We start from the raw sequence: 19,752 nt of genomic DNA, 5'->3' as shown, positions 1-19,752 counted from the left end.
CTTGCTGATGAACCAGCACTGAAATATGCAGCATTTCTGTCACGATGAACGATTCTCTTGAATAGTCGTTGGTCCCGTTCTTTCAGGATCTTTTTCCGGCCGCAGCGATTTTGGAGATTTGATGTTTTACCGGATTCCTGATATTCACGGTACACTTGTGAAACGGTCGTTCGGGAAAATCCCCACTTCATCTCTACCTTGGAGATGCTGTGTTCCATCGCTCGTGCGCCGACTACAACACCATGTTCAAAATAACTGCCATTGTAGCAGCGAAAAGCCTCTGTCTTATATCGGCGTTGCCGACCACTGCGACGTATTCTGCCTGTTTACATATCTCTGTATTTGAATATAATGCCTGCACCAGGTTCTTTGGCGCTTCAGTGTATCTGAAGTATGTGTCGTACAATAATTTTTATAAGTACATTCGTCGGTATATGTGAATACTATCTGTTAAATTTCGTTGTGAATGTAATTAGTAGCAAAGAAGTAACAAATTTAAACGTCAAGTATGATGCGGAACTTTTTCTTGCATCTCAGTGTTTGTGACGTCATATCTGCTGAACTATGTGTCGTACAATTATATAATTTTGCTGGAGCTTTCAGTGGTATATGTGGATTCTGTCAGTAAGATGTGTCACGAATAGAGTTGGCAGTAAAGAAGTAATAAATTAAAAGGTCGTGCTTCAGACGGCTATTTTACTGCCTCAACAGAGAAAATGTATTAAGCGATAAACTTTCATCCTTTCATCTTTTCGTGAGGTCGTCAGCGAGAAAGGATTTAAGGTCTGAAATTATTTGTTATGTTTTTTTGCAAGCCGCTAAGTGCTCTCACTCTCAAATAGTGAATGAATAACCTATGAGTATTTGTACGTCAGCCGCTCCACTGATTTTTCATCACCCCAACCCTAACCCTTTCATAGGCAGGCCGTTCTTACCTAGACAGCGGCTCTTTCAACACAGTAAGTAATATGTGTACCAAGTTTCGCTGAAATCTACGTAGTGTTTTAGGACATATATAGAACTTCTTGACAGATTAAAACTGTGTGCCGCACCGAGACCCCAACTCGGGACCTTTGCCTGTCGCGGGCTTTCAGTACTCTGTCAAATTGTTCTTGCGACATCATGTCTCGCATCTCCTCTTCATGTACGTCCTCTTCCACTTCTATAAAACTGCGTACGAGTTAATATCCTTTGCACAGACTCTCCATATACTGCTTCCATCTTCCAGCTTTCCAGTCTTTGCTTATCTGAATTCTTGATATTCATACAGCAGATTCTCTTTTCTCCAAATGCCTCTTTAATTCTATCACCCCTAGTGATATATGCTTCTACATCCTTGCATTAGTATTTAGCGATTCCTGCTTAGCCAGTTTGCACTTCCTGTCACTTCTCATTTTTTAGACGTTTGTTCTCCTTTCCGCCTGCTTGTTTTGACGAAATTTTTATATTTTGGTGTTTCACCAATTAAACTATCTCCTGTATTACCGAAGGATTTGTTTTAGATTTGTTTTTTTGCCTATTTGATCGTCAGCTGCCTTTGTTGTTTCACCTCTTAAAGCAACCCATTCGTCTTCGACTGTACTTCTTCCCCTGTTCTAGTTAGTCGTTGCCCAAAGCACTCTCAAGAACCTCTTGTTCTTTCAACTTATTCAGGTCTTGTGTCCTTAATTTCCTATCATTTCGCAATTTCTTTCGTTTTAATCTACTGTTCATCTACACTCATGCTCATAAATTAAGGATAATGCTGACACATGGTGAAACAACGCTCTGGTGGGCGGTTTGCGGGTTTAAATCACCTCGGGGTATGACCATGCGCTGCATTTTACCTGCGGTCGTCGCACGGTGGCGCTGGCAGCAGTCCACAAACGCAGAGGTGTGTTGGTGCATGTCAGAGTACGGTGCAGCGAGTAAGTGTGCAGACGTTATCAGGCGTGCTAATGGCGACTGTGTGTTGAAAATGGCTCAAAGGAGACATATTGATGACGTTATGAGGGGTAGAATAGTAGGGCCACTGGAGGCTGGTCAAACACAGCAGGTCGTCCGTGTGCACAAAGTGTGTTCTCAAGATTATGGCAACGATTCTAGCAGACAGGAAATTGGTCCAGGCGCTACAGTGCGGGACGTCCACAGTGTACAACACCACAAGAAGACCGATATCTCACCATCAGTGCCCGCAGACGGCCACGGAGTACTGCAGGTAGCCTCGCTCGGGACCTTACCGCAGCCACTGGAACAGTTGTCTCCAGACACACAGTCTACAGACTACTGGACAGACATGGTTTATTCGCCCGGAGACATGCTAGGTGCATTCCACCGACCCATGGTCACAGGAGAGCCCGTAGAGCCTGGTGTCATTGGAACAGTGGTCCCAGGCTATGTTCACGAGACGAGTCCAGGTATAGTCTGAACAGTGATTCTCGCCGGGTTTTCATCCGGCGTGAACCAGGAACCAGATACCAACCCCTTAATGTCCTTGAAAGGGATCTTTATGGAGGTCGTGGTTTGATGGTGTGGGATTAGTTTATGATTGGTGCAAGTACAACCCTGCATGTCTTTGACAGAGGAACTGTAACAGGTCAGGTGTATCGGGACGGCATTTTGCACCAGTATGTCCGCCTTTTCAGGGGTGCAGTGGGTCCCACCTTCCTCCTGATGGATGATAACGCACGGCCCCATGAAGCTGCCATCGTGGAGGAGTACCTTGAAAGAGAGTGGCCTGTCTGTTCTCCAGACCTAAACCCGATCGAGCACGTCTGGGATGCTGTCGGTCGACGTATCGCTGCACGTCTTCAAACCCCTACGACATATCAGGAGCTCCGACAGGCACTAGTGCAAGAATGGGAGGCTATACCCCAGCAGCTGCTGGACCACCTGATCCAGAGTACGGCAGCCCGTTGTGCGGCCTGTGTACGTGTGCATGGTGATCATATCCCATATTGATATCGGGGTGCATGCGCAGGAAACAGTGGCGTTTTGTAGCGCATGTGTTTCGGGAGGTTTTCTCATCTTATCACCAAACTGAAGTGATATCAGGTGTTCCCGAGGGAAGCGTCCTGGGACCTCTGCTGTTCCTGATCTATATAAATGATCTGGGTGAGAATCTGAGCAGTTCTCTTAGATTGTTCGCAGATGATGCTGTTGCAGTTGACGCTAAATAACAAAAAGTGTGAGGTGATCCACACGAGTTCCAAAAGAAATCCGTTGGAATTCGATTACTTGATAAATAGTACAATTCTCAAGGCTGTCAATTCAACTAAGTACCTGGGTGTTAAAATTACGAACAACTTCAGTTGGAAAGACCACATAGATAATATTGTGGGGAAGGCGAGCGAAAGGTTGCGTTTCGTTGGCAGGACACTTAGAAGATGCAACAAGTTCACTAAAGAGACAGCTTACACTACACTCGTTCGTCCTCTGTTAGAATATTGCTGCGCGGTGTGGGATCCTTACCAGGTGCGATTGACGGAAGACATCGAAAGGGTGCAAAAAAGGGCAGCTCGTTTTGTATTATCACGTAATAGGGGAGAGAGTGTGGCAGATATGATACGCGAGTTGGGATGGAAGTCATTAAAGCAAAGACATTTTTGGTCGCGGCGAGACCTATTTACGAAATTTCAGTCACCAACTTTCTCTTCCGAATGCGAAAATATTTTGTTGAGCCCAACCTACGTAGGTATGAATGATCATCAAAATAAAATAAGAGAAATCAGAGCTCGAACAGAAAGGTTTAGGTGTTCGTTTTTCCCGCGCGCTGTTCGGGAGTGGAATGGTAGAGAGAGAGTATGATTGTGCCCAGAATGAGAGTTTCACTCTGAAGCCGAGTGTGCGCTGATATGAAACTTCCTGGCAGATTAAAACTCTGTGCCCGACCGAGGCTCGAATTCGGGACCTTTGCCTTTCGCGGGCAAGTGCTCTACCATCTGAGTTACCGAAACACGACTCACGTCCGGTACTCACAGCTTTACTTCTGCCAGTATCTCGTCTCCTACCTTCCAAACTTTACAGAAGCTCTCCGGCGAACCTTGCAGAACTAGCACTCCTGAAAGAAAGGATACTGCGGAGACAAGTTCTGCAAGGTTCGCAGGAGAGCTTCTGTGAAGTTTGGAAGGTAGGAGACGAGATACTGGCAGAAGTAAAGCTGTGAGTACCGGGCGTGAGTCGTGCTTCGGTAGCTCAGATGGTAGAGCACTTGCCCGCGAAAGGCAAAGGTCCCGAGTTCGAGTCTCGGTCGGGCACACAGTTTTAATCTGCCAGGAAGTTTCAGTACGATTGTGGTTCGATGAACCCTCTGCCAAACACTTAAATGTGAATTGCAGAGTAATCATGTAGATGTAGATGTAGACTTACAGATCTGTGTCGTGTGTGTTCCCTATGTGCCTACGCTGTTAGCGCCGGTTTTGTGTAGTGCCACGTCGTGTGGGACCACATTCTGCAATTATGCTTAATTTATGAGCACGAGTGTAGCATGCAGCTGAGCGATATTTGCGTGTCGTCGCATCCGCACTGTGCCGTGTCTTCGGCCACGTGGAGGGAAAGTAAGATTTGTAAGGAAGCGCTTCTCGGCGAGCTATCGCGTGCCGCGAACCTGTCGTCGAGTGCCTGGAGGGCTGGTGGCGTGGGCGGTGTGTTATTTAGAGGGGTAATGCGGCAGAGAGCAGGTGGGAGGGGGAGGGGGAGGGATGGGTCGTAAACTGCCGACAGCGGGGGGCCGCGCGTCTGGTTTCCGGGGCTGCGTGACGGCGTCCGTGCCGTGCCTCCCAAACAATTACCTCGGCGGCGGCTGGGAGCAGGTGGCTCGGCTCCCGTGGTACGGGCCGGCACTGCCGGTGCAGATCCACCCCCCGCCACGCTCTAGGGCCGCGTCTCCACACGGCCCACGCCGTGGCGACGGCTCTGTTTTCCTGCCCTGATGGATGGGCCCACACCAGCTCACACACACAGGTCGAGACCTACCCGCTCGGGTGCACGAGAGCTCGTCTCCGGCAAAACTACCGCCGTTACTGAAACGTGCCTTCGTATCGCTCTGTCCCTGAGGAACATTACGAGGGTGTTCGAATACCTTACGGGAATGCAGCCGGGTGACGTTGTCGACAATCGCAGATATTTCGACAGGAGCACACCCTGCCACTTGTCATGGTACTTGAATTACGTAACCATTACGGCACCTCACCTCAACCTCTCGATACCAGCAATATTCTACTGTGTTTCTGTAAAATAGTGCGAGGGCCGGGGCTAGCAGTGTATTTAACACTAAATTCTTCTCGAATCTTCATATGGAAATGATGCTCTAAGCCACCCCCCCCCCTTTTCTAACTCCTACTTTTGCTGTTGCACATGGATTAAGAAGAAACGCAAACTGAGTGTAATCGACTCTGCAAGTGGAGTAGAAAAGAGTTTGGCACCTGCAATAATTTAATTGGATAGAAATTGAGGAAAGTTTCATTAACATAGTGAGAAATGAAAGGGTTGCTCTACCGATTGACAGAATGAAAGTTCTGTCCAGAATAACAATTTGATTTATTATGACTAAACTCAAAATAATAAAGAAAACACACGAAACATTTACAATACATCAAATTGGATACTCAAATAAATGCTGTGGAGGCGAAGTTGTCCATAAACTAGATTGTGACATTTATGACGAAGTGGTACGTTTAGCCAGTTCCTTGCAACTCAAATCTTAAGAGAAACACCCAGCCAACCCAACATTAATTTCTGCTACAGTAGTAATAACTCAGACAATGAACACCCAAGACCGAACAAAGTTAGAAAAGACGAACAGGCGCGCTCTGCTGAGCTCTGATTGTCACAGAGCAAAATTCCCTGATTTGCCTGTGCTGCGGACATACATTACCAAGCTGTCTTCTTAACTGCAAGGACACGACCTGGCATACCAGAGGCGATGGCTGGTTGCTTCGACGTCCCATCGTGGTGATGATAATGTCGTGAGAATAGCCCGAAACAAATTCTCCTGGTCTTGTTGTTCCAGACTAAAGACTTCCTAGCAACACAAATACGCCTCTGAGGGAGATGAAGAAGGCTTGCCACACAATCACTGACGGTACAGTGATTGATTTTAACAAGCGAAGTCACACAGTAACTCCGATACAGTCAACTTTAGCCAAAACTGCTCAAGACGGACAACATAGGCCACTTGTACGCAGAACGCTCAATTGCCAACTGGGCTCGGAAAGTTACGTTGAAGTCGAAACTTCAGCAACTTCGTCAAACAGTTACAATTAAATGAAAGTATATTAGACAGCCTACGGAAGGCAGGCTGTCCAGAGCAGCGAGAGCTCAGTCTTGTAACTTACTCCGACCGAAAGGCGAGAGCCGACCCTCTCAAGAGCACCCGTACAAGCCGAACATTCCTGGCCCCACGACAGTGGCCGTGGTTAAACGTTCCAATCAGCAACTCGAAAACCGGCGGAAAATTCCACTCTATTGCCGATGCACTACCATTCCACCAATGGAGATACTTGGCGCCAATTTCTGCGCCGATTTTGCTACGTCATGGAGCTATCCCCTGAGCAAGCCAATCACAGTTATGATTTTGCAGAAAACGCGGGAATTTGCTCGCCAAGACTGCCTGGGAACACAAGTCATTCCTACGCCTCGCTGGTAGCCCACCAGAAAGTGTTTTCACTAAGTTTCTGCAAAGTAACGGAACCTCTAGCCCAGCCGCTCCATCAGGCCCCTGTGGGCGTCTCGCCACCACTCTTACGACAATGTCGGCGTCTGGACAGCATCCACTCGACTCTCTCACACCCGTCGGCTTAACCCTTTCAAGATCAGCACTACTCGCCTGTCACCGGACCACCCGGGTGACGAGAGACGCTGCGTGGGAAGTCCGCATGTGAAGGAATAGCAACTTTTCACTGCATGCAATTAGAGAGGAAAATCGAATTACTCAGAGTAAGATTTGGTTTCATTAATGTACAGATACTTTGATACATCGATATTTTTATATTGCAATGATATTATTCTTATGTGTTTCCTTCTTTTGTCACTATGATCTTTGATGTATTTGTAACTCTGAATTTTGGGCGCGTAAGCGGTTATTAGAGAGTCTTGATTGTCATGTTGAAAAGACGCAAATTGTAGTCAGTTTATAAAATGTGAACTTCAACAGTGAGGAAGATATTTTCAAGTATGTTTTATATTGTGAAGTGATGTTGCAACAAAAGTAATAAAAAAGAAGTGTAACTTAAGTTCGGAGTGCTGATTACTTTTTTACATCACCATTGTCCTAACATAACTAATGATGAAGTATTGAATAGAATTGGGGAGAAGAGCAGTTTGTGGCACAAGTTGACAAAAAGCAGGGACCGGTCAGTGGGACATGTTCTGACGCATCAAGGGATCACCAATTTAGCATTGGAGGGCAGCGTGGAGGGTAAAAATGGTAGAGGTAGACCAAGAGTTGGATACAGTAAGCAGATTCAGAAGGATGTAGTTTGCAGTAAGTACTGTTAGATGCACAGGATAGAGTAGCATGGAGAGCTGCATGAAATCAGTCTCAAGACTGAAGACCACAGCAACATGTGTTACAGAGCCAGTTTCGGTGAAACGATTGTACCAAGCGATAACAATTTGTCCCTGAGGAGATTACTTGAATTATATCTGATCTGTAGTAGCGAATTTGGATTCATAAAACCATAAACAACACCTCACACGTTCTGCAACGTTATATGACTCCATGACGACTGTTGAAATAACTCATTCTTGAGTGCCATCTAGCGGGAACATCAGGAACTAACATCGTTAGACAGGAATAAAACGTGAAGATGAAGATGTAGTGCACTGAGTGCTCCATCAAATACTTCTGTAATTATTTACGCCTTTCACGATTAAAGGATTCTTTTCTGTAACATCCTGTATAGGCAATTGATCTTCTTTGAGTGTATCTATTAGTGTATTTACTGATTTGTATCATACGAGGAGATAATGATACGAGAGTGTGGAGTTCACTGCTCGCGTTATCCTAGTCACACCCCTTCACAAAGTGACAAAGAAGATCCACCTGCTAGTCAGATAAAAAATGAAGAGCGGTTCGCTCTTGGAGACTCCGCCCATGCCATTCATCACGTAAGCCGTTTGAGAGTCACTCATACTGCACGTGTCACCAGAACTTGGTTTTCCCGCGTCCAGTCATGGCGGTGACAAGCATTCATAAGCTCTCGTCGTCCAAGATGGTTTCATCATTAATTTAATTGTCTGTTTCATCTGTTATTTAAAAAATCTATGCCCCGAAGAAGCAACGACGAAAATAAAACAAAGTTTCACGAGTGGGACTAAAAATTTAAGGTGAAAGGATATCAGTGATAAGATTCGCTGATGACATTTTTGTCCTCAGTGAAGGTGACGAGAAATTACAGGATCTGTAGAAAGGAACGAACAGTCTAATGAGTACATAATAGGGACTGAGAGTACAGTGGGTAAACATACAAGTAACGTCAAGTAGCAGAAATCAGAATAGAGAGAAACTTAACATCAAAATTTGTGGTTACGAAGTTAAGGAATAACCCATGACGGACGAAGCCGAGTAACACAGGCGAAGTGTGTTCCTAGTCAACAGAAGTTTTGTTCTTTGAGCAACTAATCTCCTGTGGCAACATTTTCATCTCAGAGTAGCACTTGCGACCTACGTTCTCAGTTATATGCCAGATACGTGATTCCAACCTCTGTGCCGGCCGGAGTGGCCGAGCGGTTCTAGGCGCTACAGTCTGGAACCGCGCGACCGGTACGTCGCAGGTTCGAATCCTGCCTCGGGCATGGATGTGTATGATGTCCTTAGGTTAGTTAGGTTTAAGTAGTTCTAAGTTCTGGGCGACTGATGACCTCAGAAGTTAAGTCCCATAGTGCTCAGAGCCATTTGAACCATTTTACAAAGGTAGATTACTTCCAATTGCTAATATGTTAGCTTTTACTAAAACAAGCGACTGTCGCGAATCAGTTCCTCGATTCCGTGGAGACGTTGACATCTGTGGTCCATATGGGTGGTCTTCCTTCCCTACCACCACCAGCCACGTCTGTAAGGCCATGGCCAAATTGTTGGCACTATTTCGCTACGAGTGCACGCGGCATGCCCTACACCACCAGACCAGATTTTCACGATGAACCTGTGCTTCAGCTTTGTTCTACGTTTCCAGCCACTGCGCCCTTTCACCATTACCGCAGCGGGACGGTGGCTGCACGAAACCTGGAACACGTACCCTCTTCTGACACTGAGACACTCTTCTTGCGCAATGCTGTCAGCGCGAGAAGACACGCGTAATTTACTTTCTGAAGTCAGTACGTAACTGATATTTTTCTCGCTGTGACAAACGATAAACTAATGACAAATCGTTGTTTATATTTGACATTCCACGCAGATACGATAACTTGTCGCACACATTCATGAAGCGAACGCCAAGTGGCCACGTCATATGGTCGGTGTGGGAATCCCATTCATAGCCGCTTGCCTTTCAAGTCACTCACGTGACGGAGAAGACGTGATAGCAGACAAGACAGGTTTCTCTTTCCCAGCGGATAACTCAGTGAGATCTCATCTGCCTCGTTTATTCACGCGCCTTCCACGCTGACGACACGTGTCTCATTTCGTTTCGGTCTTTTCCATCTGGTTTCTCACGAACAAAGCATGAATGATTTGAATCTTGGTTTTCCACATTTGACAGCAGCATTGTTTATCCAGAAGTCACGCCTCTTAAAAAATGGTTCGAATGGCTCTGAGCACTATGGGACTTATCTTCTAGGGTCATCAGTCCCCTAGAACTTAGAACTACTTAAACCTAACTAACCTAAGGACATCACACACATCCATACCCAAGGCAGGATTCGAACCTGCGACCGTAGCAGTCCCGCGGTTCAGGACTGCAGCGCCTAGAACCGCACGGCCACCAGGGACGGCTCACGCCTCTTATCGCTGAGTACTTTTGGTCTTTGTTCGTATTCTGTTTAATCTCGATTGAGTTTTCACTCTGAAACGGAATATGTGCTGGTTTCATAGTTTCTGACAGAACCTTTATACACTACTGGCCATTAAAATTGCTACACCAAGAAGAAAAGCAGATGATAAACGGGTATTCATTGTACAAATATATTTTACTAGAACTGATATGTGATTACATTTTCACGCAATTTGGTTGCATAGATCCTGAGAAATCAGTGCCCAGAACAACCACCTCTGGCCGTAATAACGGCCTTGATACGCCGGGGCATTGAGTCAAACAGAGCTTGGATGGCGTGTACAGGTACAGCTGCCCATGCAGCTTCAACACAATACCACAGTTCATCAAGAGTAGTGATTGGTGTATTGTGACGAGCCAGTTGCTCGGCCACCATTGACCAGGCGTCTTCAATTGGTGAGAGATCTGGAGAATGTGCTGGCCAGAGCAGTAGTCGAACATTTTCTGTATCCAGAAAGGCCTGTACAGGACCTGCAACATACGGTCGTGCATTATCCTGCTGAAATGTAGGTTTTCGCAGGGATAGAATTAAGGGTAGAGCCACGGGTCGTAACACATTTGAAATGTAACGTCCACTGTTCAAAGTACCGTCAATGCGAACAAGAGGTGACAAACACGTGTAACCAAGGGCACCCCATTCCATCACGCCGAGTGATACGCCAGTATGGCGATGACGAATACACGCTTGCAATGTGCGTTCACCGCGATGTCGCCAAACACGGATGCGAACATCATGATGCTGTAAACAGAACCTGGATTCATCCGAAAAAATGACGTTTTGTCATTCGTACACCCAGGTTCGTCGTTGAGTACACCATCACAGGCGCTCCTGTCTGTGACGCAGCGTCAAGGGTAACGGCAGCCATGGTCTCTGAGCTGATAGTCCATGCTGCTGCAAACGTCGTCCAACTGTTCGTGCAAATGGTTGTTGTCTTGCAAACGTCCCCATCTGTTGGCTCAGGGATCGAGACGTGGCTGCACGATTCGTTACAGCCATGCGGATAAGATGCCTGTCTTCTCGACTGCTAGTGATACGAGGCCGTTGGAATCCAGCACGGCTTTCCGTATTGCCCTCCTGAACCCACCGATTCCATATTCTGCTAACGCGAGCAGCAATGTCGCGATACGATAAACCGCAATCGCGATAGGCTACAATCCGACCTTTATCAAAGTCGGAAACGTGGTGGCACGCATTTCTCCTCCTTACACGAGGCATCACAACAACGTTTCACCTGGCAACTGCTGTTTGTGTATGAGAAATCGGTTGGAAACTTTCCTCATGTCAGCACGTTGTAGGTGTCGCCACCGGCGCCGACCCTGTGTGAATGCTCTGAAAAGCTAATCCTTTGCACATCATAGCATTTTATTCCTGTCGGTTAAATTTCGCGTTTGTAGCACGTCATCCTCGTGGTGTAGCAATTGTAATGGCCAGTAAGCGAATATTTGAATATAGGGAGGAGAGTGTTCGTCAGAGAAAAGGGTATAGGTAGGAGTGCCCCATGGAACTGTGGTAGGACCGCTGTTTTTCTGTATACGCATAGCCGCGCGGGGTAGCCGCGCGGTCTGGGGCGCCTTGCCACGGTTCGCGCGGCTCCCCTCGTCGGAGGTTCAAGACCTCCCCCGGGTATGTTTGTGTATGTTGTTCTTAGCGTGAGTTAAAGTTAAGTCAAGCAGTGTGTAATCCTAGGGACCGATGAGTAGCAAGTTTCCACGAATCTTCAAGGCCTACTATGTACACATAAGCGACTTGGTTCACAGGTGGCCAGCAATCTCCGGATGTTTGCTGATGACGCCGTAGTGTACGGTAAGGTTCCTTACTTTATCAGTCCACCTAATAGTATAGACTCCTATTGGCCAGGAATGCCCTTTTTGCCCGTACTAATCCCTTTTTATTTCTTCCTTGCTTGGTGCGTCATGGATTATTTTGCTTTCAAGGTAGCAGAATTCCTTAGTTTCGTCTATTTCGTGACCACCAATTTTGATGCTAACTTTCTCGCTATTCTCATTTCTGCGACTTCTTTTTCCTGGATTAAGAAATCCATATTCTGTACTGAGCACACTGTTCGTTGCATTCAACTGTTTCTGTAATATTCTTCTCCACTTTCATTTTGGACAGCAATGTCATCAGCGAATGTTATCATTGATGTCCATTAATCCTGAATTTTGTGTTTCTTCCCAGCATTGCTTCTCATTGAACAGTAGGGGCCTTACACCCTTCATGATCCAAGCACTTCGTTCTTCATCTTCCAGGCTTATTCTCCAGTCTTGATTCCTGTTCATACTGTATATTACCAGTCTTTCTCTGAAGTTTACTTCTAATTTTCCCAGCATTTCGAACATGTTGCACCATTTCACACTGTCGAACGCTTTTTCTAGATCGACAAATCCTACGAGTGTAATTTTGAGTTCGTCACCCATACTTCCATTATCAAGTGCACAATCAGAACTGCCTCTCGGGCACCTTTATCTTACAGTAGCCAAAGTGATTTTCATTCGAGAGATCCTCAGTTTTCTTTTCCGTTCTTTGTAGGCTACATTTTTCTTGAGAGCAACTTGGATCCATTAGCAGTTAATCTGATTGTACAATAATTCTCCCACCAATCTACCCTTGCTACCTTCGGAATTGTGTGGATGGTATTTTTCATGGTACGTCGTCAGTCTCTTATGTTCTACACACCAACGTGAATAATCATTTTGTTGCCACTTCCCTCAACGATTTTAGAAATACACGTCGGAATGTTATCCATCCCTTCAGCCCTTGCCGATTTCAGGTCTTCTAGAGCTCTTTTAAGTTCTGCATCCCCCATGTATTCCTTAACGACGCCAGTGTTTTCCTTCTATCAACTGGCGAGACGAGTCCTCCCCTTCAATGGACTCTTTCCAACCGTTCGGCTATTGCTCATTGCAGAGAGCTGAAATGACGCAGGCCGTGGGCTTATCACAGAGAAGAGGCAGGATAGAAACCAAAGTCTGATTTGTATTTACAGTTCAGTCAGAGAGCGCGGCAAACGTGAAAATAACGTTTGCTAACGAAACATAGATTTGTCTACTACGAGAGTTGCAACGTCTATTTCTGGCTACTGCACTGCCACTATCACTAGAAACAACCTTTATTTCGTCGATTGTCGGCCATAATACAAGAACTACTCCGTACGGCTAAACTAGGAAACCAAATCTGATATCGAAAAGCAGCTTCAATCGCGACAGCTGATATCTCAAATCAATTCTCTGCCCCCATCTGTCTGCAGTTGCCCACCCCCTTACCCAACAGCTGTAGCAGCTATTTGTTGGTCAACAAACACTAGCGTGCTCATTGCTTAGAGGTAACGGTATGTTTTAGATCCTTTACAGAAAAATCAGGACATGTTAATAGGATCTGTCGACCTGGAAATAGCGTTCGACAATGTAAAATGGTGCAAGATGTTCGAAATTCTGAAAAAAAGTGGGCGTTCGCTAGAGGGAGAGACGGGTCATATACAATATGTACAACATGCAAGAGGAAATAATAAAAGTGGACGACCAAGAACGAAATGCTCGTATTAAAAAGCGTGTAAGACAAAGATGTAGCCTTTCGCCCCTACTGTACAATATGTACATTGAGGAAGCAATGACGGAAATAAAAGAAAAGTTCAGGAGTGGAATTAAACTTCAAGGTGAAAGGGTATCAATGATACGATTCGCTGATGACATTGTTATCTTGAGTGAAAGTAAAGACGAATTACATGATCTGCTGAAGGGAATGTACAGTCTAATGAGTACAGATACGGACTGAGAGTAATTGAAGAAAAACAAAGGTTATGAGAAGTAGTAGAAATGAGAAGAGCGAGAAACTAAACATGGTCACGAAGCAGATGAAGTTATGGAATTCTGCTCCATATGTAACAATATATTCAAGACGGACGGAGCAAGGAGGAAATAAAATGCAAATTACCACTGGCAAAAAGAGCATTCCTCCCAAAAGAACATAGGTCTTAATTTGAGGAACAAATTTCTGAGACTGTACGTTTGGAGAAGAGTATTGTGTGAAAATGAAACATGGACTGTGGGAAAATCGGAAAAGAAGAGAATCAAAGCATTTGAGATGTGGTGCTACAGAATAATGTTGAAAATTAGGTGGACTGATAAGGTAAGGAATGAGGGGGTTCTACGCAGAATCGGAGAGGAAAGGAATATGTGGAAAATGTGGTGTCACCGCCAGACACCACACTTGCTGGGTGGTAGCCTTTAAATCGGCCGCGGTCCGTTAGTATACGTCGGACCCGCGTGTCGCCACTGTCAGTGATTGCAGACCGAGCGCCGCCACACGGCAGGACTAGAGAGACTCCCTAGCACTCGCCCAGTTGTACAGCCGACTTTGCTAGCGATGGTTCACTGACTACATACGCTTTCATTTGCAGGGACGACAGTTTAGCATAGCCTTCAGCTACGTCATTTGCTACGACCTAGCAAGGCGCCATTATCATTTGCTATTTATCTTGTGATGCATGTACCGTCAGACCGATGTTCACCATTTATGGATTAAAGTTAAGTATTCCAGAAGCTACGTACCTTTTTTGCTAGTCTCTATTCCTTTAACTGTTCCAGACCTCACGCCAGCCTGCGTGAGCTTAAACGCGTGCCTTCGGCTTACTCTCATAGTGGCTTGGCTGTCTTGTCAAGTCACAACAGAAAACACTGATAAGGAGAAGGGACAGGATGACAGGACATCTGCTAAGACATGAGGGAATGACTAGAGGGAGCTGTAGAGGGTAAAAACTGTAGAGGAGGACAGGGATTGGAATACATCCAGCAAATGATTGAAGACGTAGGTTGCTACTCTGAGATGAAGAGGTTGACACAGGAGAGAAATTCGTGCCGGGCCGCATCAAACCAGTCAGAAGACTGATGATAAAAAAAAAATTAATGACATTCAATAACGAAAGACCGAACGTTTGTGTCTCGAGAAGATCTCAATGCTGAATGAAGCCAGCGCGGGTCCCATAGGCAATGCCGAGAAGAGGCCCTTGCTTTGCTTTAGGCCTCCAAGTTTAGGGTATGAACTAAAACAATTATTATTATTATTTTCGATTACTTTACAATACTTTACAAAAAAGTTTTCTCTGTTTAATCTGAGTAAATTTAGAGATAACGCTAGTCAAACCAATGTCTCTAGGCAAATTGCGTTCTACGTTAACTACAGTGAGGTCGTTTAGATGTTCTCTTTGCACGGTCTTCCTTAACTCACGTTCAATGCGTTTTAATGTTGAACAAGAATGTTCTCCACTGCAGTTGATTGTCATCAACCGTAAGTAAATGAGTTAGACTATTACTACATTTGGGAAACACGAATCTAATGTGTTTTCGATTGAAGTTTACAGAACTGTAGATCCGAGGGTAGCCAACAGCAGCAGTCACATCTATTGTGAGCAGAAATAATCAAAATGCACTAGTCACTTGATGGTACGCTCCCATCCGTTTACCTTATGCATACAGCGTATTGTCGGTTACGACAATAAATATCTGAATTTCAAAATGTTGGCCAGGTGTCTGATTTTTCCATTTTTTTTTTTTTTTGTCATCAGTCTACTGACTGGTTTGATGCGGCCCGCCACGAATTCCTTTCCTGTACTAACCTCTTCATCTTAGAGTAGCACTAGCAACCTACGTCCTCAATTATTTGCTCGACGTATTCCAATCTCTGTCTTCCTCTACCGTTTTTACCCTCTACAGCTCCCTCTAGTACCATGGAAGTCATTCCCTCATGTCTTAGCAGATGTCCTATCACCCTGTCCCTTCTCCTTGTCAGTGTTTTCCACATATTCCTTTCCTCTCCGGTTCTGCGTAGAACCTCCTAATTCCTTACCTTATCAGTCCAACTAATTTTCAACATTCGTCTGTAGCACCACATCTCAAATGCTTCGATTCTCTTCTGTTCCGGTTTTCCCACAGTCCATGTTTCACTACCATACAATGCTGTACTCCAGACGTACATCCTCAGAAATTTCTTCCTCAAATTAAGGCCGGTATTTGATATTAGTAGACTTCTCTTGGCCAGAAATGCCTTTTTTGCCATAGCGAGTCTGCTTTTGATGTCCTCCTTGCTCCGTCCGTCATTGGTTATTTTACTGCCTAGCTAGCAGAATTCCTTAACTTCATTGACTTCGTGACCATCAATCCTGATGTTAAGTTTCTCGCTGTTCTCATTTCTACTACTTCTCATTACCTTCGTCTTTCTCCGATTTACTCTCAAACCATACTGTGTACTCATTAGACTGTTCATTCCGTTCAGCAGATCATTTAATTCTTCTTCACTTTCACTCAGGATAGCAATGTCATCAGCGAATCGTGTCATTGATATCCTTTCACCTTGTATTTTAATTCCACTCCTGAACCTTTCTTTTATTTCCATCATTGCTTCCTCGATGTACAGATTGAAGAGTATGGGCGAAAGGCTACATCCTTGTCTTACACCCTTCTTAATACGAGCACTTCGTTCTTGATCGTCCACCCTTATTATTCCCTCTTGGTTGTTGTACATATTGTATATGACCCGTCTCTCCCTATAGCTTACCCCTACTTTTTTCAGAATTTCGAACAGCTTGCACCATTTTATATTGTAGAACGCTTTTTCCAGGTCGACAAATCCTATGAAAGTGTCTTGATTTTTCTTTAGCCTTTCTTCCATTATTAGCCGTAACGTCAGAATTGCCTCTCTCGTCCCTTTACTTTTCCTAAAGCCAAACTGATCGCCACCTAGCGCATTCTCAATTTTCTTTTCCATTCTTCTGTATATTATTCTTGTAAGCAGCTTCGATGCATGAGCTGTTAAGCTGATTGTTGCGATAATTCTCGCACTTGTCAGCTCTTGCCGTCTTCGGAATTGTGTGGATGATGCTTTTCCGAAAGTCAGATGGTATATCGCCAGACTCATATATTCTACACACTAACGTGAATACTCGTTTTGTTGTCACTTTCCCCAATGATTTTAGAAATTCTGATTGAATGTTATCTATCCCTTATGCCTTATTTGACCGTAAGTCCTCCAAAGCTCTTTTAAATTCCGATTATAATACTGTATCCCCTATCTCTTCTAAATCGACTCCTGTTTCTTCTTCTATCACATCAAACAAATCTTCACCCCCATAGAGGCTTTCAATGTATTCTTTCCACCTATCTGCTCTCTCCTCTGCATTTAACAGTGGAATTCCCGTTGCACTCTTAATGTTACCACCGTTGCTTTTAATGTCACCAAAGGTTGTTTTGACTTTCCTGTATGCTGAGTCTGTCCTTACGACAATCATATCTTTTTCGATGTCTTCACATTTTTCCTGCAGCCATTTCTTCTTAGCTTCCCTGCTCTTCCTATTTATTTCATTCCTCAGCGACTTTTATTTCTGTATTCCTGATTTTCCCGGAACATGTTTGTACTTCCTCCTTTCATCAATCAACTGAAGTATTTCTTCTGTTACCCATTGTTTCTTCGCAGCTACCTTCTTTGTACCTATGTTTTCCTTCCCAACTTCTGTGATGGCCCTTTTTAGAGATGTCCATTCCTCTTCAACTGTACTGCCTACTGCGCTATTCCTTATTGCTGTATCTATAGCGTTAGAGAACTTCAAACGTATCTCGTCATTCCTTAGTACTTCCGTATCCCACTTCTTTGCGTATTGATTCTTCCTGACTAATGTCTTGAACTTCAGCCTACTCTTCATCACTACTATATTGTGATCTGAGTCTGTATCTGCTCCTGGGTACGCCTTACAATCCAGTATCTGATTTCGGAATCTCTGTCTGACCATGATGTTATCTAACTGAAATCTTCCCGTATCTCCCGGTCTTTTCCAAGTATACGTCCTCCTCTTGTGATTCTTGAACAGGGTATTCGCTATTACTAGCTGAAACTTGTTACAGAACTAAATTAGTCTTTCTCCTCATTCATTCCTTGTCCCAAGCCCATATTCTCCTTTACTTCTACTCCTTCCCCTACAACTGCATTCCAGTCGCCCATGACTACTAGATTTTCGTCCCCCTTTACATACTGCATTACCCTTTTAATATCCTCATACACTTTCTCTATCTAACCGCACCGATTACAGTAGAGATCTTAAAATTTTAAGCATGGCTGCATGGTCAGTGACCGTTCACAAACTAAAATTAAAGCAATAACAGTCCTCGGTCGCAAAGATTAATTCTTTTGACCTGGTTTCGGCACTACTACGTGTGTCTTCATCGGAGGTTGACTTAGACAGAAAAACATTTCGGTAGCTGCCCGAAGGAACACGAGATCAAATATCAAGTAACGGCTTTATTTTAGCACTCTTCAGGCCACAAGTGGCCCACCGGGACCATCCGACCGCCGTGTCATCCTCAGTTGAGGATCGGGATAGGAGGGGCGTGTGGTCAGCACACCGCTCCCCCGGTCGTTATGATGGCTTTCTGTGACCGGAGCCGCTACTATTCGGTCGATTAGCTCCTCAATTGGCATCACGAGGCTGAGTGCACCCCGAGAAATGGCAACAGCGCATGGCGGCCCGGATGGTCACCCATCCAAGTGCCGGCCACGTCCGACAGCGCTTAACTTCGGTGATCTCACGGGAACCGGTGTACCCACTGCGGCAAGGCCGTTGCCAACGGCCTTATACCGTTCAAGAAGTTTCTATTACGTAACGGTAGCTGTTTTTTCTATCTAAGTCGACTCATAATTTTTTGTTTATTAAATGGTTTATATTGGCTGCATATCATGTTATACCGTTTTTCTACATGCTGTGTCATCCAGCCCTCTTTTTGATTCTATAATGGCGTTTTCAACATTTAAACTGCGCTTCTAAGCTCTTATGTAGGCAGAATGTTACCTTTTCTGATGCTGACTAACAAAATATTGTCGTTTACTTCATGCACTAAATAAAGTTAATCATAATTTTCATCTGTCTATATTTTGAATATTAAGTAGTCAGTTAGTATCTGCGGTTACTAGATGGCACTCTTGGTGCAATGTTCACCTGGCTGCAGTTGTTAACGTGGGCGCCTCAGTCATAACAGTGACTTGTGATGGGCTAGCGAACACGAGTGTCAACTGGTTCAGATGGCTCTGAGCACTATGCGACTTAACTTCTGAGGTCATCAGTCGCCTAGAACTTAGAACTACTTAAACCTAACTAACCTAAGGACATCACACACATTCATGCCCGAGGCAGGATTCGAACCTGCGACCGTAGCGGTCGCTCGGCTCCAGACTGTAGCGCCTAGAACCGCACGGCCACTCCGCCCGGCGAACACGAGTGTCCATAGACTATGTTGTTTTATGACATGTCGATATGTGTGCCCGCTATATTTAACAGCGTCATGAATGTATTTAATAGTAATGACATCGTCATATAAATGTGTCAGCTCATTTTTTAAGTTAACATGTTTTAAAGCTACAAAAGTGTAACATGCTTACGCAATTGCATTTTTCATTCTATGTAATCAAAATGGTTCGAATGGCTCTGAGCACTATGGGACTTATCTTCTAGGGTCATCAGTCCCCTATAACTTAGAACTACTTAACCCTAACTAACCTAAGGACATCACACACATCCATGCCCGAGGCAAGATTCGAACCCGCGACCGTAGCGGTCGCGCAGTTCCAGACTGTAGCGGCTAGAACCGCTCGACCGCTCTGGCCGGCTCTGTGTAATCGGCCGAATATCAAGATAGACAACGATTTTGTTAAATAATTGATAAACATTATGTATTTTTCAGCTGCAGTTGATAATGGCCTAAGGCCGGAACTGCAGTCGTGAAATAAATAAAGTGTTACAGTCAC

At 44.9% G+C, this 19,752-nt stretch overlaps 1 pseudogene; it reads right to left on the bottom strand.

Annotated features, from left to right (window-relative positions):
* Positions 1 to 18,458: 18,458 nt before the first annotated feature.
* Positions 18,459 to 18,576, bottom strand: LOC126425636 (5S ribosomal RNA; annotated as a pseudogene).
* Between the last annotated feature and the right edge of the window lie 1,176 nt (positions 18,577 to 19,752).

The sequence above is a fragment of the Schistocerca serialis genome, chromosome 10 (assembly GCF_023864345.2).
Source record: "Schistocerca serialis cubense isolate TAMUIC-IGC-003099 chromosome 10, iqSchSeri2.2, whole genome shotgun sequence".
NCBI lineage: Eukaryota > Metazoa > Arthropoda > Insecta > Orthoptera > Acrididae > Schistocerca > Schistocerca serialis.
Note: the sequence above shows the minus strand (reverse complement) of the source record. Positions and strands in the feature narration are given on the sequence as shown.